The 26039-nt window shown below is 48.3% G+C and overlaps 1 protein-coding gene across 3 annotated transcripts in view; it reads right to left on the reverse strand.

Moving 5' to 3' along the window:
- LRRC56 (leucine rich repeat containing 56) overlaps positions 1-26039 on the reverse strand; it is an 82509-nt gene that overhangs the window by 50846 nt on the left and 5624 nt on the right. For 2 of the 3 annotated variants that reach the window (XM_088471009.1, XM_088471011.1), the window contains exon 2: positions 25144-25276. The gene's annotated coding sequence lies outside the window, so the exon portion shown is untranslated. Of the gene's footprint in view, positions 1-274; positions 473-25143; positions 25277-26039 lie in introns of all 3 variants that reach the window. The other variant, XM_088471010.1, reaches the window with a different exon arrangement.

Consider the following 26039-nt stretch of genomic DNA (forward strand, 5'->3'; position numbering starts at 1 on the left):
GCCACTGTCGGTATTCTGACCAGCGGCATCCCAAAAGCTGGTATTTCATAACCAACCCGCCTTACACAAGTGTTCATAATCTATTGGGCACTAGAGGTTATATTATGTTGGGTCCTAATTTATTTAATTTATTGGGCACTACAAGTTAGTATACTGTATGCTGGACACATGTTCAATATGCTAGGCACACCTATAACATATGCATTCACTGTCATCTATGCTGTTGAGTCATGCTGGTCCATAGAGTGTACTACATCATGGTATACTAACGTACTTAATTATGTAGAAGCAAATAACTCAAATTCGTTAATGGGTAGTGATGCGGTGATTCCCATTATCCATCCAATACGTCAGTTCCTGCTCCTCTGTCTGCAGCCCAATTAAACAGTTAAATGGATGTGTCAGCAATGACTTCACTTATTGATGCAGCAGTAAAAGGCACAGGATGCAGGAATGCAGTCTTTAGTCAACACTGTTAATATAAAAGTGATGTCAATGTAGTTATTTAATATAGTTATATTAATTTTGTACCTTTACATATAAATGATTACGTCACGGTATCAGCCTCTGAAATCATTCTATATAAAATGATGCCAGACATTTGTACATTACTAAAATGTATCTGTCCTTACTGTATTATTTCCATTCTAAGAACAAACTTATTTATTCTCTGTAAAGTGCTGTGTAATATATGCAGGTGCTATATAAACTACTTAATAAATAGAGCAATGTTTGAAGCTGAACTGAAACAAAACGGAAAATAGCATTTAGCTGTGGAAATTGTAAACTAACAACAAAATAGCTGCCCGTTCCCACTTGGGCTACATTATCAGGTGACCGGAAGTTGTTGTCACGATCACGCTCCAAACGTGTAGAACAATCCTTTATATGTGATTAATGAAAGGAGAGCAAGATTTTCGTCTAAAAGGCAGCTTTAACTTGAAAAGTTTTATGAAACCTTTTGAAATTACAATCAGAAACACAACAACCAGAAATCACAGATACACTGTGTATATATATATATATATATATATATATATATATATATATATATATATATATATATATATATATATATACACACACACACACATACATACATAAAAGAAAGAAACGATAAACAATCTAAATATCAATTACAACAACAGTACAATAAAAAAAAAAAAGGTTACAAAGGGGAGAAAAAGTCAAAAAAAAAAAAAAGGAGTCAGGGGTACAATCCTCAATCATCCGATGTAATAAAATAAAAAAAAACCCACAGAAATAACTAGAGAAAATCCCGTATAATTCCGTAAATAAAATCTAATTAAAAAACAAACAAACAAAAGCCCGGTCATTATAAAATTGACATTCCTAACACTGACTACAAAATTACTTAGAGGTAGAATAGTATTCAAGCCACAATCGCCACTTGGTTAATGGGGAAGTAACAGGTGTGGAATATTTTAAACCAATGGTCTCCATGTCATAACTCCTTTGAACATATCCTACAATTGTAGAAAGGGATGGGGGATTAGAGTTTTTCCAAAGCTGAGCTATGGTTGATCTAGTGGCAATAAAGATATGTCCGATAGCGTTCCAGCTAGGCTGTTTTAGCGGGGCGCGGCGCCCTGCCCTTCTTCTGGAGGGCAAAAAGCACCCTGCCCTCCAGGAGGAGGGCAAAAAGTGCCCTGCCCTCACAGCCTGCGGGTGCCATTCTCACCCGTGGGACGCAGTGTCCCGCGGGTGGAGAAACATGCGGTGTCCCGGTCACCGCCGGAGAAAAGACGCCGGGCGCATGCGCCCGGCATCTATTCTCCCTTTCTGCAGCGCTTGGGGGCTGCCCAGCATGTCCGCAAGCGCCGGGCACGCCCCCAAGTATGACGAAAAGGGGACGCGTCTTATAGACACGCACGCCCCCTTTTCATGACCACGCCCCCTTTTCGGGCGCGCGCATAAGATTGACCTCTCTAGCTCCGGCGGCCTGCCTGCCGCCGGAGCTAGAGTTAACACTAACTGTCCTGTGACATATCTACAATAAGTTTGGAGAGAGGGCGTATAATGATCAACATGGTCGCTGCCAACATGCTAAGCATACCAACATTTCAACCATGTTGATATTGTAATGTGAACCTTAGGCATGTCGACATGAAAACTATTGACCTTAACATACCACACTTGTAAAGGTAGCTATTCTAACAGTAAGGAATATTAAGTAATTGTCTATTAAATCACTATATGCAGATGAAGCACTAAAATGTGACTGAAAATAAGTTAAGGAGAGTCAAACCATGCTTGGGAACACAACATGGGATGATGATCCAGCATTCCTGCTCACTCTGGGGCGGATTCTGAGCCGGACACAAACAGCAGGCTTCTGCCTACAGCGCATGCACAGATGCCAGTGCACAGGTTTCTGCCTACAGCGCATGCACAGATGCCAGTAGACAGCAGGTTTCTGCAAACAGCACATGCACAGATGCCAGTACACAAGTTTCTGCCTACGGCGCATGCACAGATACCAGTACACAGGTTTCTGCCTACAGTGCATGCACAGATGCCAGTACACAGCAGGTTTCAGCAAACAGCGCATGCACAGATGCCAGTACACAGGTTTCTGCCTATAGTATGCACAGATGCCAGTGCACAGAAGGTTTCTGCCTACAGCTCATGCACAGATGCCAGTACACAGGTTTCTGCCTACGGCGCATGCACAGATGCCAGTAGACAGCAGGTTTCTGCCTACAGCGCATGCACAGATGCCAGTACACAGGTTTCTGCCTACAGTATGCACAGATACCAGTACACAGCAGGTTTCTGCCTACAGCGCATGCACAGATGCCAGTACACAGGTTTCTGCCTACAGCGCATGCACAGATGCCAGTACACAGGTTTCTGCCTACGCCGCATGCACAGATGCCAGTACACAGCAGGTTTCTGCCTACAGCACATGCACAGATGCCAGAACACAGGTTTCTGCCTACAGTATGCACAGATGCCAGTACACAGCAGGTTTCAGCAAACAGCGCATGCACAGATGCCAGTCCACAGCAGGTTTCTGCCTACAGTGCATGCACAGATGCCAGTACACAGCAGGTTTCAGCAAACAGCGCATGCACAGATGCCAGTACACAGCTTTCTGCCTATAGTATGCACAGATGCCAGTACACAGGTTTCTGCCTACAGCTCATGCACAGATGCCAGTACACAGGTTTCTGCCTACAGCTCATGCACAGATGCCAGTACACAGGTTTCTGCCTACAGTATGCACAGATACCAGTACACAGCAGGTTTCTGCCTACAGCGCATGCACAGATGCCAGTACACAGGTTTCTGCCTACAGCGCATGCACAGATGCCAGTACACAGGTTTCTGCCTACGGCGCATGCACAGATACCAGTACACAGCAGGTTTCTGCCTACAGCACATGCACAGATGCCAGTACACAGGTTTCTGCCTACAGTATGCACAGATGCCAGTACACACCAGGTTTCAGCAAACAGCGCATCCACAGATGCCAGTCCACAGCAGGTTTCTGCCTACAGTGCATGCACAGATGCCAGTACACAGCAGGTTTCAGCAAACAGCGCATGCACAGATGCCAGTACACAGCTTTCTGCCTATACTATGCACAGATGCCAGTACACAGGTTTCTGCCTACAGCTCATGCACAGATGCCAGTACACAGGTTTCTGCCTACGGCGCATGCACAGATGCCAGTAGACAGCAGGTTTCTGCCTACAGCTCATGCACAGATGCCAGTACACAGCTTTCTGCCTACAGTATGCACAGATTCCAGTAGACAGCAGGTTTCTGCCTACAGCGCATGCACAGATGCCAGTACACAGGTTTCTGCCTACGGTGCATGCACAGATGCCAGTAGACAGCAGGTTTCTGCCTACAGCGCATGCACAGATGCCAGTACACAGGTTTCTGCCTACAGTATGCACAGATGCCAGTACACAAGTTTCTGCCTACGGCGCATGCACAGATGCCAGCACACAGGTTTCTGCCTACAGTGCATGCACAGATGCCAGTACACAGCAGGTTTCAGCAAACAGCGCATGCACAGATGCCAGTACACAGGTTTCTGCCTATAGTATGCACAGATGCCAGTACACAGAAGGTTTCTGCCTACAGCTCATGCACAGATGCCAGTACACAGGTTTCTGCCTACGGCGCATGCACAGATGCCAGTAGACAGCAGGTTTCTGCCTACAGCGCATGCACAGATGCCAGTACACAGGTTTCTGCCTACAGTATGCACAGATACCAGTACACAGCAGGTTTCTGCCTACAGCGCATGCACAGATGCCAGTACACAGGTTTCTGCCTACAGCGCATGCACAGATGCCAGTACACAGGTTTCTGCCTACGGCGCATGCACAGATGCCAGTACACAGCAGGTTTCTGCCTACAGCACATGCACAGATGCCAGAACACAGGTTTCTGCCTACAGTATGCACAGATGCCAGTACACAGCAGGTTTCAGCAAACAGCGCATGCACAGATGCCAGTCCACAGCAGGTTTCTGCCTACAGTGCATGCACAGATGCCAGTACACAGCAGGTTTCAGCAAACAGCGCATGCACAGATGCCAGTACACAGCTTTCTGCCTATAGTATGCACAGATGCCAGTACACAGGTTTCTGCCTACAGCTCATGCACAGATGCCAGTACACAGGTTTCTGCCTACAGCTCATGCACAGATGCCAGTACACAGGTTTCTGCCTACAGTATGCACAGATACCAGTACACAGCAGGTTTCTGCCTACAGCGCATGCACAGATGCCAGTACACAGGTTTCTGCCTACAGCGCATGCACAGATGCCAGTACACAGGTTTCTGCCTACGGTGCATGCACAGATGCCAGTACACAGCAGGTTTCTGCCTACAGCACATGCACAGATGCCAGTACACATGTTTCTGCCTACAGTATGCACAGATGCCAGTACACACCAGGTTTCAGCAAACAGCGCATGCACAGATGCCAGTACACAGGTTTCTGCCTACGGTGCATGCACAGATGCCAGTACACAGCAGGTTTCAGCAAACAGCGCATGCACAGATGCCAGTACACAGCTTTCTGCCTATAGTATGCACAGATGCCAGTACACAGCAGGTTTCTGCCTACAGCGCATGCACAGATGCCAGTACACAGGTTTCTGCCTATAGTATGCACAGATGCCAGTACACAGGTTTCTGCCTACGGCGCATGCACAGATGCCAGTACACAGGTTTCTGCCTACAGTATGCACAGATTCCAGTACACAGCAGGTTTCTGCCTACAGCGCATGCACAGATGCCAGTACACAGGTTTCTGCCTACGGCGCATGCACAGATGCCAGTACACAGCAAGTTTCAGCAAACAGCGCATGCACAGATGCCAGTCCACAGCAGGTTTCTGCCTACAGTGCATGCACAGATGCCAGTACACAGCAGGTTTCAGCAAACAGCGCATGCACAGATGCCAGTACACAGCTTTCTGCCTATAGTATGCACAGATGCCAGTACACAGGTTTCTGCCTACAGCGCATGCACAGATGCCAGTACACAGGTTTCTGCCTACGGCGCATGCACAGATGCCAGTACACAGCAGGTTTCTGCCTACAGCACATGCACAGATGCCAGTACACAGGTTTCTGCCTACAGTATGCACAGATGCCAGTACACACCAGGTTTTAGCAAACAGCGCATCCACAGATGCCAGTCCACAGCAGGTTTCTGCCTACAGTGCATGCACAGATGCCAGTACACAGCAGGTTTCAGCAAACAGCGCATGCACAGATGCCAGTACACAGCTTTCTGCCTATAGTATGCACAGATGCCAGTACACAGGTTTCTGCCTACAGCTCATGCACAGATGCCAGTACACAGGTTTCTGCCTACGGCGCATGCACAGATGCCAGTAGACAGCAGGTTTCTGCCTACAGCTCATGCACAGATGCCAGTACACAGCTTTCTGCCTACAGTATGCACAGATTCCAGTAGACAGCAGGTTTCTGCCTACGGCGCATGCACAGATGCCAGTACACAGGTTTCTGCCTACGGTGCATGCACAGATGCCAGTAGACAGCAGGTTTCTGCCTACAGCGCATGCACAGATGCCAGTACACAGGTTTCTGCCTACAGTATGCACAGATGCCAGTACACAGCAGGTTTCTGCCTACAGCGCATGCACAGATGCCAGTACACAGGTTTCTGCCTACAGTATGCACAGATGCCAGTACACAGCAGGTTTCTGCCTACAGCGCATGCACAGATGCCAGTACACAGCAGGTTTCTGCCTACAGTAGGCACAGATGCCAGTAGACAGCAGGTTTCTGCCTACAGCGCATGCACAGATGCCAGTACACAGGTTTCTGCCTACATTATGCACAGATGCTAGTACACAGAAGGTTTCTGCCTACAGCTCATGCACAGATGCCAGTACACAGGTTTCTCCCTACGGCGCATGCACAGATGCCAGTACACAGCAGGTTTCAGCAAACAGCGCATGCACAGATGCCAGTCCACAGCAGGTTTCTGCCTACAGTGCATGCACACATGCCAGTACACAGCAGGTTTCAGCAAACAGCGCATGCACAGATGCCAGTACACAGCTTTCTGCCTATAGTATGCACAGATGCCAGTACACAGGTTTCTGCCTACAGCGCATGCACAGATGCCAGTACACAGGTTTCTGCCTACGGCGCATGCACAGATGCCAGTACACAGCAGGTTTCTGCCTACAGCACATGCACAGATGCCAGTACACAGGTTTCTGCCTACAGTATGCACAGATGCCAGTACACACCAGGTTTCAGCAAACAGCGCATCCACAGATGCCAGTCCACAGCAGGTTTCTGCCTACAGTGCATGCACAGATGCCAGTACACAGCAGGTTTCAGCAAACAGCGCATGCACAGATGCCAGTACACAGCTTTCTGCCTATAGTATGCACAGATGCCAGTACACAGGTTTCTGCCTACAGCTCATGCACAGATGCCAGTACACAGGTTTCTGCCTACGGCGCATGCACAGATGCCAGTAGACAGCAGGTTTCTGCCTACAGCGCATGCACAGATGCCAGTACACAGGTTTCTGCCTACAGTATGCACAGATTCCAGTAGACAGCAGGTTTCTGCCTACAGCGCATGCACAGATGCCAGTACACAGGTTTCTGCCTACAGTATGCACAGATGCCAGTACACAGCAGGTTTCTGCCTACAGCGCATGCACAGATGCCAGTACACAGGTTTCTGCCTACAGTATGCACAGATGCCAGTACACAGAAGGTTTCTGCCTACAGCTCATGCACAGATGCCAGTATACAGGTTTCTGCCTACGGCGCATGCACAGATGCCAGTACACAGCAGGTTTCTGCCTACAGCTCATGCACAGATGCCAGTACACAGGTTTCTGCCTACATTATGCACAGATGCCAGTACACAGCAGGTTTCTGCCCACAGCGCATGCACAGATGCCAGTACACAGTTTTCTCCCTACAGTATGCACAGATGCCAGTACACAGCAGGTTTCTGCCTACGGCGCATGCACAGATGCCAGTACACAGGTTTCTGCCTACAGTATGCACAGATGCCAGTACACAGCAGGTTTCTGCCTACAGCGCATGCACAGATGCCAGTACACAGGTTTCTGCTTACAGTAGGCACAGATGCCAGTAGACAGTAGGTTTCTGCCTACAGCGCATGCACAGATGCCAGTACACAGGTTTCTGCCTACAGTTTGCACAGGTGCTAGTACACAGAAGGTTTCTGCCTACAGCTCATGCACAGATGCCAGTACACAGGTTTCTGCCTACGGCGCATGCACAGATACCAGTACACAGGTTTCTCCCTACAGTATGCACAGATGCCAGTACACAGGTTTCTGCCTACATTATGCACAGATGCCAGTACACAGCAGGTTTCTGCCCACAGCGCATGCACAGATGCCAGTACACAGGTTTCTCCCTACAGTATGCACAGATGCCAGTACACAGCAGGTTTCTGCCTACGGCGCATGCACAGATGCCAGTACACAGGTTTCTGCCTACAGTATGCACAGATGCCAGTACACAGCAGGTTTCTTCCTACAGCGCATGCACAGATGCCAGTACACAGGTTTCTGCCTACAGTAGGCACAGATGCCACTAGACAGCAGGTTTCTGCCTACAGCGCATGCACAGATGCCAGTACACAGGTTTCTGCCTACATTATGCACAGATGCTAGTACACAGAAGGTTTCTGCCTACAGCTCATGCACAGATGCCAGTACACAGGTTTCTCCCTACGGCGCATGCACAGATGCCAGTACACAGCAGGTTTCTGCCTACAGCTCATGCACAGATGCCAGTACACAGGTTTCTGCCTACATTATGCACAGATGCCAGTACACAGCAGGTTTCTGCCCACAGCGCATGCACAGATGCCAGTACACAGGTTTCTCCCTACAGTATGCACAGATGCCAGTACACAGCAGGTTTCTGCCTACAGCTCATGCACAGATGCCAGTACACAGGTTTCTGCCTACAGTTTGCACAGATGCTAGTACACAGAAGTTTTCTGCCTACAGCTCATGCACAGATGCCAGTACACAGGTTTCTTCCTACGGCGCATGCACAGATGCCAGTACACAGGTTTCTCCCTACAGTATGTACAGATGCCAGTACACAGGTTTCTGCTTACATTATGCACAGATGCCAGTACACAGCAGGTTTCTGCCCACAGCGCATGCACAGATGCCAGTACACAGGTTTCTCCCTACAGTATGCACAGATGCCAGTACACAGCAGGTTTCTGCCTACAGCTCATGCACAGATGCCAGTACACAGGTTTCTGCCTACAGTTTGCACAGATGCTAGTACACAGAAGTTTTCTGCCTACAGCTCATGCACAGATGCCAGTACACAGGTTTCTGCCTACAGCTCATGCACAGATGCCAGTACACAGGTTTCTGCCTACGGCGCATGCACAGATGCCAGTAGACAGCAGGTTTCTGCCTACAGCTCATGCACAGATGCCAGTACACAGCTTTCTGCCTACAGTATGCACAGATTCCAGTAGACAGCAGGTTTCTGCCTACAGCGCATGCACAGATGCCAGTACACAGGTTTCTGCCTACGGTGCATGCACAGATGCCAGTAGACAGCAGGTTTCTGCCTACAGCGCATGCACAGATGCCAGTACACAGGTTTCTGCCTACAGTATGCACAGATGCCAGTACACAAGTTTCTGCCTACGGCGCATGCACAGATGCCAGCACACAGGTTTCTGCCTACAGTGCATGCACAGATGCCAGTACACAGCAGGTTTCAGCAAACAGCGCATGCACAGATGCCAGTACACAGGTTTCTGCCTATAGTATGCACAGATGCCAGTACACAGAAGGTTTCTGCCTACAGCTCATGCACAGATGCCAGTACACAGGTTTCTGCCTACGGCGCATGCACAGATGCCAGTAGACAGCAGGTTTCTGCCTACAGCGCATGCACAGATGCCAGTACACAGGTTTCTGCCTACAGTATGCACAGATACCAGTACACAGCAGGTTTCTGCCTACAGCGCATGCACAGATGCCAGTACACAGGTTTCTGCCTACAGCGCATGCACAGATGCCAGTACACAGGTTTCTGCCTACGGCGCATGCACAGATGCCAGTACACAGCAGGTTTCTGCCTACAGCACATGCACAGATGCCAGAACACAGGTTTCTGCCTACAGTATGCACAGATGCCAGTACACAGCAGGTTTCAGCAAACAGCGCATGCACAGATGCCAGTCCACAGCAGGTTTCTGCCTACAGTGCATGCACAGATGCCAGTACACAGCAGGTTTCAGCAAACAGCGCATGCACAGATGCCAGTACACAGCTTTCTGCCTATAGTATGCACAGATGCCAGTACACAGGTTTCTGCCTACAGCTCATGCACAGATGCCAGTACACAGGTTTCTGCCTACAGCTCATGCACAGATGCCAGTACACAGGTTTCTGCCTACAGTATGCACAGATACCAGTACACAGCAGGTTTCTGCCTACAGCGCATGCACAGATGCCAGTACACAGGTTTCTGCCTACAGCGCATGCACAGATGCCAGTACACAGGTTTCTGCCTACGGTGCATGCACAGATGCCAGTACACAGCAGGTTTCTGCCTACAGCACATGCACAGATGCCAGTACACAGGTTTCTGCCTACAGTATGCACAGATGCCAGTACACACCAGGTTTCAGCAAACAGCGCATGCACAGATGCCAGTACACAGGTTTCTGCCTACGGTGCATGCACAGATGCCAGTACACAGCAGGTTTCAGCAAACAGCGCATGCACAGATGCCAGTACACAGCTTTCTGCCTATAGTATGCACAGATGCCAGTACACAGCAGGTTTCTGCCTACAGCGCATGCACAGATGCCAGTACACAGGTTTCTGCCTATAGTATGCACAGATGCCAGTACACAGGTTTCTGCCTACGGCGCATGCACAGATGCCAGTACACAGGTTTCTGCCTACAGTATGCACAGATTCCAGTACACAGCAGGTTTCTGCCTACAGCGCATGCACAGATGCCAGTACACAGGTTTCTGCCTACGGCGCATGCACAGATGCCAGTACACAGCAAGTTTCAGCAAACAGCGCATGCACAGATGCCAGTCCACAGCAGGTTTCTGCCTACAGTGCATGCACAGATGCCAGTACACAGCAGGTTTCAGCAAACAGCGCATGCACAGATGCCAGTACACAGCTTTCTGCCTATAGTATGCACAGATGCCAGTACACAGGTTTCTGCCTACAGCGCATGCACAGATGCCAGTACACAGGTTTCTGCCTACGGCGCATGCACAGATGCCAGTACACAGCAGGTTTCTGCCTACAGCACATGCACAGATGCCAGTACACAGGTTTCTGCCTACAGTATGCACAGATGCCAGTACACACCAGGTTTCAGCAAACAGCGCATCCACAGATGCCAGTCCACAGCAGGTTTCTGCCTACAGTGCATGCACAGATGCCAGTACACAGCAGGTTTCAGCAAACAGCGCATGCACAGATGCCAGTACACAGCTTTCTGCCTATAGTATGCACAGATGCCAGTACACAGGTTTCTGCCTACAGCTCATGCACAGATGCCAGTACACAGGTTTCTGCCTACGGCGCATGCACAGATGCCAGTAGACAGCAGGTTTCTGCCTACAGCTCATGCACAGATGCCAGTACACAGCTTTCTGCCTACAGTATGCACAGATTCCAGTAGACAGCAGGTTTCTGCCTACGGCGCATGCACAGATGCCAGTACACAGGTTTCTGCCTACGGTGCATGCACAGATGCCAGTAGACAGCAGGTTTCTGCCTACAGCGCATGCACAGATGCCAGTACACAGGTTTCTGCCTACAGTATGCACAGATGCCAGTACACAGCAGGTTTCTGCCTACAGCGCATGCACAGATGCCAGTACACAGGTTTCTGCCTACAGTATGCACAGATGCCAGTACACAGCAGGTTTCTGCCTACAGCGCATGCACAGATGCCAGTACACAGGTTTCTGCCTACAGTAGGCACAGATGCCAGTAGACAGCAGGTTTCTGCCTACAGCGCATGCACAGATGCCAGTACACAGGTTTCTGCCTACATTATGCACAGATGCTAGTACACAGAAGGTTTCTGCCTACAGCTCATGCACAGATGCCAGTACACAGGTTTCTCCCTACGGCGCATGCACAGATGCCAGTACACAGCAGGTTTCAGCAAACAGCGCATGCACAGATGCCAGTCCACAGCAGGTTTCTGCCTACAGTGCATGCACACATGCCAGTACACAGCAGGTTTCAGCAAACAGCGCATGCACAGATGCCAGTACACAGCTTTCTGCCTATAGTATGCACAGATGCCAGTACACAGGTTTCTGCCTACAGCGCATGCACAGATGCCAGTACACAGGTTTCTGCCTACGGCGCATGCACAGATGCCAGTACACAGCAGGTTTCTGCCTACAGCACATGCACAGATGCCAGTACACAGGTTTCTGCCTACAGTATGCACAGATGCCAGTACACACCAGGTTTCAGCAAACAGCGCATCCACAGATGCCAGTCCACAGCAGGTTTCTGCCTACAGTGCATGCACAGATGCCAGTACACAGCAGGTTTCAGCAAACAGCGCATGCACAGATGCCAGTACACAGCTTTCTGCCTATAGTATGCACAGATGCCAGTACACAGGTTTCTGCCTACAGCTCATGCACAGATGCCAGTACACAGGTTTCTGCCTACGGCGCATGCACAGATGCCAGTAGACAGCAGGTTTCTGCCTACAGCGCATGCACAGATGCCAGTACACAGGTTTCTGCCTACAGTATGCACAGATTCCAGTAGACAGCAGGTTTCTGCCTACAGCGCATGCACAGATGCCAGTACACAGGTTTCTGCCTACAGTATGCACAGATGCCAGTACACAGCAGGTTTCTGCCTACAGCGCATGCACAGATGCCAGTACACAGGTTTCTGCCTACAGTATGCACAGATGCCAGTACACAGAAGGTTTCTGCCTACAGCTCATGCACAGATGCCAGTATACAGGTTTCTGCCTACGGCGCATGCACAGATGCCAGTACACAGCAGGTTTCTGCCTACAGCTCATGCACAGATGCCAGTACACAGGTTTCTGCCTACATTATGCACAGATGCCAGTACACAGCAGGTTTCTGCCCACAGCGCATGCACAGATGCCAGTACACAGTTTTCTCCCTACAGTATGCACAGATGCCAGTACACAGCAGGTTTCTGCCTACGGCGCATGCACAGATGCCAGTACACAGGTTTCTGCCTACAGTATGCACAGATGCCAGTACACAGCAGGTTTCTGCCTACAGCGCATGCACAGATGCCAGTACACAGGTTTCTGCTTACAGTAGGCACAGATGCCAGTAGACAGTAGGTTTCTGCCTACAGCGCATGCACAGATGCCAGTACACAGGTTTCTGCCTACAGTATGCACAGGTGCTAGTACACAGAAGGTTTCTGCCTACAGCTCATGCACAGATGCCAGTACACAGGTTTCTCCCTACGGCGCATGCACAGATGCCAGTACACAGCAGGTTTCTGCCTACAGCTCATGCACAGATGCCAGTACACAGGTTTCTGCCTACATTATGCACAGATGCCAGTACACAGCAGGTTTCTGCCCACAGCGCATGCACAGATGCCAGTACACAGGTTTCTACCTACAGTATGCACAGATGCCAGTACACAGCAGGTTTCTGCCTACAGCTCATGCACAGATGCCAGTACACAGGTTTCTGCCTACAGTTTGCACAGATGCTAGTACACAGAAGTTTTCTGCCTACAGCTCATGCACAGATGCCAGTACACAGGTTTCTGCCTACGGCGCATGCACAGATACCAGTACACAGGTTTCTCCCTACAGTATGCACAGATGCCAGTACACAGGTTTCTGCCTACATTATGCACAGATGCCAGTACACAGCAGGTTTCTGCCCACAGCGCATGCACAGATGCCAGTACACAGGTTTCTCCCTACAGTATGCACAGATGCCAGTACACAGCAGGTTTCTGCCTACGGCGCATGCACAGATGCCAGTACACAGGTTTCTGCCTACAGTATGCACAGATGCCAGTACACAGCAGGTTTCTTCCTACAGCGCATGCACAGATGCCAGTACACAGGTTTCTGCCTACAGTAGGCACAGATGCCAGTAGACAGCAGGTTTCTGCCTACAGCGCATGCACAGATGCTAGTACACAGGTTTCTGCCTACATTATGCACAGATGCTAGTACACAGAAGGTTTCTGCCTACAGTGCATGCACAGATGCCAGTACACAGCAGGTTTCAGCAAACAGCGCATGCACAGATGCCAGTACACAGCTTTCTGCCTATAGTATGCACAGATGCCAGTACACAGGTTTCTGCCTACAGCTCATGCACAGATGCCAGTACACAGGTTTCTGCCTACGGCGCATGCACAGATGCCAGTAGACAGCAGGTTTCTGCCTACAGCTCATGCACAGATGCCAGTACACAGCTTTCTGCCTACAGTATGCACAGATTCCAGTAGACAGCAGGTTTCTGCCTACGGCGCATGCACAGATGCCAGTACACAGGTTTCTGCCTACGGTGCATGCACAGATGCCAGTAGACAGCAGGTTTCTGCCTACAGCGCATGCACAGATGCCAGTACACAGGTTTCTGCCTACAGTATGCACAGATGCCAGTACACAGCAGGTTTCTGCCTACAGCGCATGCACAGATGCCAGTACACAGGTTTCTGCCTACAGTATGCACAGATGCCAGTACACAGCAGGTTTCTGCCTACAGCGCATGCACAGATGCCAGTACACAGGTTTCTGCCTACAGTAGGCACAGATGCCAGTAGACAGCAGGTTTCTGCCTACAGCGCATGCACAGATGCCAGTACACAGGTTTCTACCTACATTATGCACAGATGCTAGTACACAGAAGGTTTCTGCCTACAGCTCATGCACAGATGCCAGTACACAGGTTTCTCCCTACGGCGCATGCACAGATGCCAGTACACAGCAGGTTTCAGCAAACAGCGCATGCACAGATGCCAGTCCACAGCAGGTTTCTGCCTACAGTGCATGCACACATGCCAGTACACAGCAGGTTTCAGCAAACAGCGCATGCACAGATGCCAGTACACAGCTTTCTGCCTATAGTATGCACAGATGCCAGTACACAGGTTTCTGCCTACAGCGCATGCACAGATGCCAGTACACAGGTTTCTGCCTACGGCGCATGCACAGATGCCAGTACACAGCAGGTTTCTGCCTACAGCACATGCACAGATGCCAGTACACAGGTTTCTGCCTACAGTATGCACAGATGCCAGTACACACCAGGTTTCAGCAAACAGCGCATCCACAGATGCCAGTCCACAGCAGGTTTCTGCCTACAGTGCATGCACAGATGCCAGTACACAGCAGGTTTCAGCAAACAGCGCATGCACAGATGCCAGTACACAGCTTTCTGCCTATAGTATGCACAGATGCCAGTACACAGGTTTCTGCCTACAGCTCATGCACAGATGCCAGTACACAGGTTTCTGCCTACGGCGCATGCACAGATGCCAGTAGACAGCAGGTTTCTGCCTACAGCGCATGCACAGATGCCAGTACACAGGTTTCTGCCTACAGTATGCACAGATTCCAGTAGACAGCAGGTTTCTGCCTACAGCGCATGCACAGATGCCAGTACACAGGTTTCTGCCTACAGTATGCACAGATGCCAGTACACAGCAGGTTTCTGCCTACAGCGCATGCACAGATGCCAGTACACAGGTTTCTGCCTACAGTATGCACAGATGCCAGTACACAGAAGGTTTCTGCCTACAGCTCATGCACAGATGCCAGTATACAGGTTTCTGCCTACGGCGCATGCACAGATGCCAGTACACAGCAGGTTTCTGCCTACAGCTCATGCACAGATGCCAGTACACAGGTTTCTGCCTACATTATGCACAGATGCCAGTACACAGCAGGTTTCTGCCCACAGCGCATGCACAGATGCCAGTACACAGTTTTCTCCCTACAGTATGCACAGATGCCAGTACACAGCAGGTTTCTGCCTACGGCGCATGCACAGATGCCAGTACACAGGTTTCTGCCTACAGTATGCACAGATGCCAGTACACAGCAGGTTTCTGCCTACAGCGCATGCACAGATGCCAGTACACAGGTTTCTGCTTACAGTAGGCACAGATGCCAGTAGACAGTAGGTTTCTGCCTACAGCGCATGCACAGATGCCAGTACACAGGTTTCTGCCTACAGTATGCACAGGTGCTAGTACACAGAAGGTTTCTGCCTACAGCTCATGCACAGATGCCAGTACACAGGTTTCTCCCTACGGCGCATGCACAGATGCCAGTACACAGCAGGTTTCTGCCTACAGCTCATGCACAGATGCCAGTACACAGGTTTCTGCCTACATTATGCACAGATGCCAGTACACAGCAGGTTTCTGCCCACAGCGCATGCACAGATGCCAGTACACAGGTTTCTCCCTACAGTATGCACAGATGCCAGTACACAGCAGGTTTCTGCCTACAGCTCATGCACAGATGCCAGTACACAGGTTTCTGCCTACAGTTTGCACAGATGCTAGTACACAGAAGTTTTCTGCCTACAGCTCATGCACAGATGCCAGTACACAGGTTTCTGCCTACGGCGCATGCACAGATACCAGTACACAGGTTTCTCCCTACAGTATGCACAGATGCCAGTACACAGGTTTCTGCCTACATTATGCACAGATGCCAGTACACAGCAGGTTTCTGCCCACAGCGCATGCACAGATGCCAGTACACAGGTTTCTCCCTACAGTATGCACAGATGCCAGTACACAGCAGGTTTCTGCCTACGGCGCATGCACAGATGCCAGTACACAGGTTTCTGCCTACAGTATGCACAGATGCCAGTACACAGCAGGTTTCTTCCTACAGCGCATGCACAGATGCCAGTACACAGGTTTCTGCCTACAGTAGGCACAGATGCCAGTAGACAGCAGGTTTCTGCCTACAGCGCATGCACAGATGCCAGTACACAGGTTTCTGCCTACATTATGCACAGATGCTAGTACACAGAAGGTTTCTGCCTACAGCTCATGCACAGATGCCAGTACACAGGTTTCTCCCTACGGCGCATGCACAGATGCCAGTACACAGCAGGTTTCTGCCTACAGCTCATGCACAGATGCCAGTACACAGGTTTCTGCCTACATTATGCACAGATGCCAGTACACAGCAGGTTTCTGCCCACAGCGCATGCACAGATGCCAGTACACAGGTTTCTCCCTACAGTATGCACAGATGCCAGTACACAGCAGGTTTCTGCCTACAGCTCATGCACAGATGCCAGTACACAGGTTTCTGCCTACAGTTTGCACAGATGCTAGTACACAGAAGTTTTCTGCCTACAGCTCATGCACAGATGCCAGTACACAGGTTTCTTCCTACGGCGCATGCACAGATGCCAGTACACAGGTTTCTCCCTACAGTATGCACAGATGCCAGTACACAGGTTTCTGCCTACATTATGCACAGATGCCAGTACACAGCAGGTTTCTGCCCACAGCGCATGCACAGATGCCAGTACACAGGTTTCTCCCTACAGTATGCACAGATGCCAGTACACAGCAGGTTTCTGCCTACAGCTCATGCACAGATGCCAGTACACAGGTTTCTGCCTACAGTTTGCACAGATGCTAGTACACAGAAGGTTTCTGCCTACAGCTCATGCACAGATGCCAGTACACAGGTTTCTCCCTACGGCGCATGCACAGATGCCAGTACACAGCAGGTTTCTCCCTACAGTATACACAGATGCCAGTACACAGGTTTCTGCCTACATTATGCACAGATGCCAGTACACAGCAGGTTTCTGCCCACAGTGCATGCACAGATGCCAGTACACAGGTTTCTCCCTACAGTATGCACAGATGCCAGTACACAGCAGGTTTCTGCCTACGGTGCATGCACAGATGCCAGCACACAGCAGGTTTCTGTCTACAGTGCATGCACAGATGCCAGTACACAGCAGGTTTCTGCCTACAGCTCATGCACAGATGCCAGTACACAGGTTTCTCCCTACAGTATGCACAGATGCCAGTACACAGCAGGTTTCTGCCTACGGCGCATGCACAGATGCCAGTACACAGCAGGTTTCTGCCTACAGCTCATGCAAAGATGCCAGTATACAACATGTTTCTGCCTACAGCTCATGCACAGATGCCAGTACCCAGGTTTCTGCCTACAGTATGCACAGATGCCAGTACACAGCAGGTTTCTGCCTACAGCGCATGCACAGATGCCAGTACACAGGTTTCTGCCTACAACGCATGCACAGATGCCAGTACACAGGTTTCTACCTACAGTGAATGCACAGATGCCAGTACACAGCAGGTTTCTGCCTACAATATGCACAGATGCCAGTTTACACATTTCTGTCCATTCTATTCTGAAGTGCACAAAAATACGGCGGATCTTTCTTACCGCAAAATCTCAGGGCAGCAGCAATGTGAGTGCACAGAAGGGCCCAGTCTTGTGGGAGTGTAGGTAATGCTCTATGCCATTTTGAATTGCGTGTACGGGGAAGGGATGTCGGTCTCTGATAGATCTCTTGCATCTAGGCACGCTGGTACAAGTACTGATACTAATGATGACGTGAAAACACTGGGCGGCATGGCTTTCCACTTGTAGACGTACGGACCTCCGCATTGGCCCTACGGATTCTTCCATTAGTATAAAGTAGTAATTCTGACTTCCGTGGCTGCCCACAACCACAGCCACCCTGCATGTGGCTCAGAATCAGCCCCTCTATATCCAAATGAGAGAAAACCAATAATACCAACAATGCACTAGTGGTTGGCTGTAACAGACATAGAGGTTGATTCAACTAGCTGCGAGCTGGCTTGCCCCGTGAGTAAGTATGCACTTATGCCACACTTATGGGAGCCATGAGATTGCAGATTTGTTGTTCACAGCTCCATAGTGCTGCGTTCAAAAATGCGTGATTTTATGGCGAGTTGATCTGCCGTTTCTACATCCTTGCTACTGCACATCATGGGCTCCGGCTAACTGAATGAACCTAATAGGTGCATAGACAGATCTTTAGGGTGCAATGCATAGTTGAATAGAAGTCAGAAGCTATTGCACCTGCGTTCTATGCATGGAACTAAGGGCCTGATTCAGAGTTGGGAATAGAGTAAGATAAGAGAGTAAGAGCCAGTTACTGTGCATCTTGATGAAACCATGCTGCACTGCAGGTGAGGCAGATGTAAAATGTGCAGAGATGGATTTGGGAGGAGTGTGTCCAAAGTGACATCTAAATTGCAGTGTAAAAATAAAGTTGTCCAGCATCTGTGCGCTACATGCAAAAGCAGCCAGTATTTACTAGAGATGAGCGGTTCGGATTCTGTGGAATCCGGACCACTCCGAACACAGGGGATCCGAGTCCACCTGAGCCGCGGCTCCGGTGTTCCCGCCTGACTCGGATCCCACTTCAAGGCCGAACGTCATCTTCCCGACGTCGGATTCCCGCGATAGTTGGCTTCTATATAAGGCGTCACGACCGTTACTCGGCACCATTTCACTCGCACGCTGCTGAATGCTGCGCACTGCTTTGCTGTATTGGTTGTGCAGCTGCTGTATCCAGACTCACAATAAGTGGCTGGCTGTACTGATAAGTGACTGTGTATGGGACACGCTGTTGTATGCTGCGCTGTACTCTGTTGTATTGGCTGTGCTGTATCCAGAGTCACAAGTGGCTGGCTATGTGGTTAATGACTGTGTATAGGGGGCACACTGCACACTGATGTATGCTGTGCTGTAGTGTGCTGATTAAAGTTGCTTTGTCCAGACTCACAAGTGGCTGTGTGTACAAGGCATGCTGACGTATGCTGCGATGTACTCATGCCCATCTGCCCCAGTGTAAAAAAAAAAGTAATATATTTTTTTAGAAAGAAAGTTAAAAGTTTAAAAAGTAAAAAAGAAAAAAACAGGTTTTTTTTTTGTGCTGTACCCCACTGTGTATATAAGCACCGTGACTCTTTGGGCCGTAGCCCACTAGGTATACAAGTAATGCGACTCTGTTGGCCATAGCCTACTGTGTATACAAGTACTCTGACTCCTTGGGCCGTACTCCACTGTGTATACAAACACTGTGACTCCTTGGGCCGTAGCTCACTAGGCATACAAGTACTGTGACTCTGTTGGCCGCAGCCCACTGTGTATACAAGTACTGTAACACTGCTGTCCGTACCACACTCGGTGGGTGGGAGGGCCCAAGGACAATTCAAGAAACTCTGTCGCTCCGGAGCTCATTACCAAAGGGGCGGCTGCCGATGTTGATCAACAGCTGCCCCAGTTTGGTAGGCGGGCCGAGGGGGTGGTTTCCAAAACGAACACCTACCGTTTTGTGGGCGGCCGCACTGACATCATCACTGATGTCAGTGGGGAGCTTCCTGCTCCATCAGAGCAGAAAGCTCCCTGGGGCTTAAGAGTGCCCAGACCCAACCTGCGTGCGTTGGCCAAACCATCGAGTCGGTTACGAGCGCATCAGCGCTCGCGACCAACTCTGAATGAGGTCCACAGTTACTTGCCATTTCCTACTCTGAATTAGGCCCTATACAGGTTGAGTCTCCCATATCCAAATATTCCGAAATACGGAATATTTTTAGCATGACTGAGATAGTGAAATCTTTGATTTTTGATGGCTCAGTGTACACAAACTTTGGTAAAGGCACACAATTATTAAAAATAAAATATAAAATGACTTATAGCATGTGTGTATAAGGTGTATATGAAACATAAATGAATTTCATGTATGTACACAAACTTTGTTTGAGCCACAAAATTATTGAAAGTATTGTATAAAATGACCTTCAGGCTGTGTGTATATGGTGTATATGAATCATAAATGCATTCTGTGTTTAGATTTGGGTCCTATTCCTAAGACATTTCAATATGATATACAAATATTCCAAAATGCGGAATATTCTGATATCCAAAATATCCTTGGTGCCAAGCATTTTGGATATGGGAGACTCAACCTGTATACAAATAATTTGCCCGTATGCATGTGTGCGACTGCACTACCCCTACCTGCACACTTGTGTTCATAGCCATCATCATTATCAGTGCACACTTTCACAAGCCCTATACCTGGTGCAAGAGATCCATCTGAAAACAGACAGAACTCTACTTATGAACAACTTTGCATAGGCCGCAGTTCTGTCTACATACCCCTGGTCACCTTAGCCTACGTGCAAACACCTTGTAAACACCCAGTTATGCCCCTTCAGCCACAAGTGGATTTGTGACTCAGATGCTTACAACTGAGTCACCTCTAGATGTGTGCACTCGACTCCGAACCATGCGCAGTGAAAAAACATATAACATCCACCCAGAGAGTCAATTTGCCTCCATCCCTGCATCCTTAATGCTGATCTCTATGAAGCAGTGATAGGAGTGCCATGGTGCTTACAAAAATGCATGTGCAATGCCAACTTGCAAGTTTTATTCTGCTTTCCAGCTGATTCCTATGTAGTAAGCTGGGATACGTCTTTCATATAAATGTACATGACGGAAATTAACCTGTCCAAACAGAATCAGTTTTGGCTGAATTGGTCATGTAAACATGTGTATACACTTATATATATGCCAAAAGATACGGTTTTGCAGAATATGAATAGACCAGTGGTTCTCAAACTTGGTCCTCAGGACCCCACACAGGTCACGTTTTCCAGGTCACCCAGCAGGTGTACAGGTGTAGTCATTACTCACTGACACATTTTAAAAGATCTACAGGTGGAGCTAATTATTTCACTCTTTATTCTGTGAGGAGACCTGGAAAACATGCACTGTTTAGGGTCCTGAGGACCGAGTTTGAGAACCTGTGGAATAGTGCATCAGTTGGTAAATAAGCCTCTATTAGGCAATGTCTAAGATGTAGTGACTCAATTCATAAGGATAGATCTGATGCAATTAGGACTAACAGGTTGTTGACACACATCCATAACAGCGCCTGTGCATTAAGCTTTGTCTCTGCTGAACCCTTAACCACAAATAACCTATGAAACACTTAAAAATCCCTCAGGAGGTCAGGAGAGCATTATAGAAATCTAACATTAATGTAATAGTGCAAAAATCAATGCGGTATACCTTGATGTAGACCCACTGAGAGATACCTCTTCAGTTTAACATGAACACACTAGAATAACAGCAACATGCACTAAATGTTTATTATTATAAAGAAAAAAACATCATATTGTAATACAGTGATGTCATTATAAAGCACACAATGTATCATCCTTTTTGTGCATAGATCACTTCTGAAATACAACACAGTGAACTATCAATTTTATTTTGCATACAGCAATATACTTGCCAGCTTTACAAACAACGGGGGATTTGCAATTAGCCGCGAGGTACTGTCGCTGAATTTACAGACAGAGAAATAGCGCTAGCTTGAGACTGCACTCCAAAGAGGTACGAGCCAAAAACAGGCGAGAATTCCTACCGTAATGGCTGTAATCTGCGCAGCTGCAGACACTGCATCTGAGAGCAACTAGAATATAGGAGCCTGTAAAATATAGGACCAGTTTGCTGATAATGCACAGATATAGCTGAGAGCAAGTAGTATACAGGTGGCCTATGTACAGGTTGAGTCTCCCATATCCGAATATTCTGAAATTCTGACATTTTTTGAGCATGAATGAGATAGTGACACCTTTGCTTTCTGATGGCTCAATGTAAACAAACTTTGTTTAAGGCACACAATTATTAAAAATATTGTATAAAATTATCTGCAGGCTGTGTGTATAAGGTGTATATAAAACATAAATGAACTTCATGTATGTACACAAACTTTGAGCCACAATGTTATTGAAAATATTGTATAAAATGATCTGCAGGCTGTGTGTATAAGGTGTATATGAAACATAAATGCACTCTGTGTTTAGGGTCCCATTCCCAAGATATCTCATTATGGTATGCAAATATTCCAAAATACGGAAATATCAGGTATCCAAAAATACCTCTGGTCCCAAGCATTTTGGATATGGGAGACTCAACCTGTATTACATTTCTGCACGATTTAAGAGGTATGCGGTCAGATGGTTGACATTCAGAATATCGACATGCAAAAAGGTCAACATGGTTAAAATGGCCACATTTAACTGTCGACATATGGTTTTTGCTTATTTTTAGGGTTAGGATTAGGCTAAAACAAGCAAAAACAAACATGCTGACATTCTGGTGTCAACATGTTAAATGTAAACATTATGAACAGGTTGGCATTTTAACATTGATGACATATTGGTTGTCAACATTCTGACTGTCGACATTCTGAATGTCAACTTTTCATACCAAAGGCAATTGAAGTATCCCAGCTATTTATTAAAAGCTGAACACAGGAGATGTCAGAGTTAAGGCCCCCATACATCAGCAAACAGAAAACCACAATTGAACAATTTGAATATTTGTTGCTATCTGCGCCCATACATTACAGATCTTTTTCAGTGATTTGCAGATTGGTTTCAGCAAATTCAGATCTGCCAATCTGGAAAGGCCCATCATTTTACTAGTAACCATCTGCAAATTTGCTGATTGTCACCATGCACTAGCAATTTACAGCCCCAATTGATCTGTGAATTCCAACATGTTGGACAACCTGATCTAACAATTCCAATCACTTTTTGGTTGCAATCTGTGATCTGTGGGGGTCATTCAGACCCGTTCGTTCGCAAAGGACTCTCGCAAACGGGTCGATGTTGCCCGACTGCGCATGCGCACGATGGAGGTAGCTCCGTCGTGCGCATATGCGAGACCCGGATAGCGACGGGCTCTCCGTCGCTCCGGGTCTCGCACCAAAGGGGGCGTGCTGTCGATGTTGATTGACAGCATGCCCCCTTTGGTGGGCGTGCCGGGGGCGTGACTGCCAGACGGAGGCGTTCCCATGGGAATGCCTACCGTCTGAGTCCGGCCCCACTGACATCAGTAATGATGTTAGTGGGACTGATTTTGGCTCTGATAGAGCCAAAATCACTCCTGGGCTTGCGGAAGCGAGACCCTACCGCAGGGTCTCGTCGCAAGCCCGATGGTCGCGATGGTCTTTGACCATCGCGACCATCTTTTTGGCCGCTCGCATAAGCTGTGGGTGGTACCCACAGCTATGCGAGCGGCCAGGAGGCCGCTCCAAATTTAGCTGGGACGGCCCTGATTCAGAGCGAGCACTCTGGTCAGAGCGTTCAGCTCTGAATCAGGCCCTGTGACCCCCATACATTGCAGATTTGTTTACACAACCATCTGTAAAATGCAGAATTGCCGCAATCGGTTGCTGATGTATGGGGGCCTATATTGTGTGCTCTGGTTTCCTCCCACACTCTAAAAATATATTGGTAGGTTATTTGGCTCCCAACAAAAATTTACCTTAGTGTGTGTGTGAGCATGTGGTAGGGAACATAGATTGTAAGCTCCACTGGATCAGGGACGGATGTGAATGTACAAATATTCTCTGTAAAGCGCTGTGGAATATGTGTGCGCTATATAAATAACTGGTAATAAATAATATTGCCTGTGTTCAGCTAAGAACTGCAGAATACTGTACTCCCCATTTTTTTCAATTGGCCAATTTACCAAGCTCCGTAAAGCTTAGCAATTCATCATTGCTCCGGCGCGGAGACAGCTGATCCAAAAATCAGCTTTTCCCCCCGAATGTTTTCACTGCGTAGCACTACCGCCAGAGCGCCTGTATGAACTAGAGTTCACGCAGGCGCACAAAGCTCCAGCGTCCGGTGGAAGTAGCCGACCTTGGATGGTGGGATCCAAAAGGACCCTCTTCGCAACCAGGGACTATGGGAAGGAGCGGGTGTGCAGGAGCAGACAACATCTGAAGATGGCAAAGCTCTGAAAATATTGTATTTTTGGAGTGTGATGAATTTAGGTCCCCACACTAGCGTATGGGGACAGAGGCCACATTGGGAGAGAAAGGGAAGCAGAAGATATCTGTGATATCGCCTGCGTTACCTTTATGATAAATGGCCTCAATACTTCATTTCTACAAAAGTAGGTGAAAATGTTCACCTGCTTTTGTAAGTGATGATGAATAGATCTCCTAGGGGTCTATTTACTAAGCAGTGTTAGGAGACAGAGTGAAAAGTGATAAGGTGCCAGCCAATCAGCTCCCAACTGTCATTTTTCAAACACAGCCTGTGAGATGACAGTTGGGAGCTGATTGGCTGGCACCTTATCACTTTTCACTCTGTCTCCTAACACTACTTAGTATATAGATCTCCTAATCTGTTATCGAATAACAGATGATAATTAACGTGGCAAATAAATATTCCCCTAGATGTGAGGCTTCTGTAAAATTGTCCTGCCTGAGCAAACTGTGGTATGACAAGCAATTCTGTGTGAAACGAAGTATAATTTCTTTACTGCCATATTATGTTGAATCCATGATTTTGGTCATCTACAGTATGTTACACAGGATAAAAGACCTGACCTACCTGTTATGTGTCTGTAAGCTATCTGTAACCAACCAGGCTGTAAGGACTGATTTGGACATTTACTGAATCTTACTCAATTTGTGGATGAAATATGAACAGGATAAATGTCTCAATAGTGTTCTGCAACCGTTTTGTACTCACCAGCCAGAAATCCAGATCTGAGCAGATGGTTTTCACATCTCTGCTGTCTGCATCACATTTCCCTCCACTCAGAGATTGCAATAAATTTCTCTTCTGCGTTTTAAATGGTAATGTCTTGTTCCTGTCCTGTTCTCTGTACAAACGTACAAAATACAAATGTAAACCACAAATTACTGGAGATTCAGGTTGTTATTTCTTTACGAAGAATTCTTAAAAATTATCATCTGGTAATAGCCATTGGACTGTGGGACAGTGAAAATATCAGTATTGAATCTCCATCATTTTTCCAAATTGAGGAGAACAGATGGGAAATAAATTACTACCATCACTAGGTGCGGTCAGCGGATGACCGCAGCTATTGCGTATCAGGAGATCCAGCTAGTTCACTTGTCTGACAATCAGGGCCATAACTAAGTATTTGAAGGCCCCACACTGTCACTGTGTCACACAGAGCGGCACCTGTGGCCGGAGTGGGACTGTCACTGTTACTGCTCTCAGTGCTCTGTGTCTTGTTGGAGGAGGACTGGGTCACTCTGGGCTTCACTAGTCGCCAGTGCTGTTCTTCAACTGGAGTGGACTCTGGAGGAGGGTGGTGGGTGAGTCAACTGAATGTTTTATTCTTCGTGTGGGGCTGGGCTGGCTATGAAAGTTTTTTTTTCCCTGTGGGCCTGTTCTGGGCCATCAATGTTATTTTATTCGGAATCAGTATGATTTACCGCCGGCAACATGGCCGGTGGTTCAAATCCCGACAGTGGAAGCCTGGCAGGGGTGAAGATACCGACTTCTAATTTAGGTAAGTATCGCTAACCTAACCCCCCCCAACCCTCCTTTAGGGATGCCTAACCCTAACCTCCCCCCCAAGTGCCTAACCCTAAGCCCCCTCTAAGTACCTAAAC

The sequence above is a fragment of the Taudactylus pleione genome, unplaced genomic scaffold, assembly GCF_031769625.1.
Source record: "Taudactylus pleione unplaced genomic scaffold, aTauple2 ptg000109l, whole genome shotgun sequence".
NCBI lineage: Eukaryota > Metazoa > Chordata > Amphibia > Anura > Myobatrachidae > Taudactylus > Taudactylus pleione.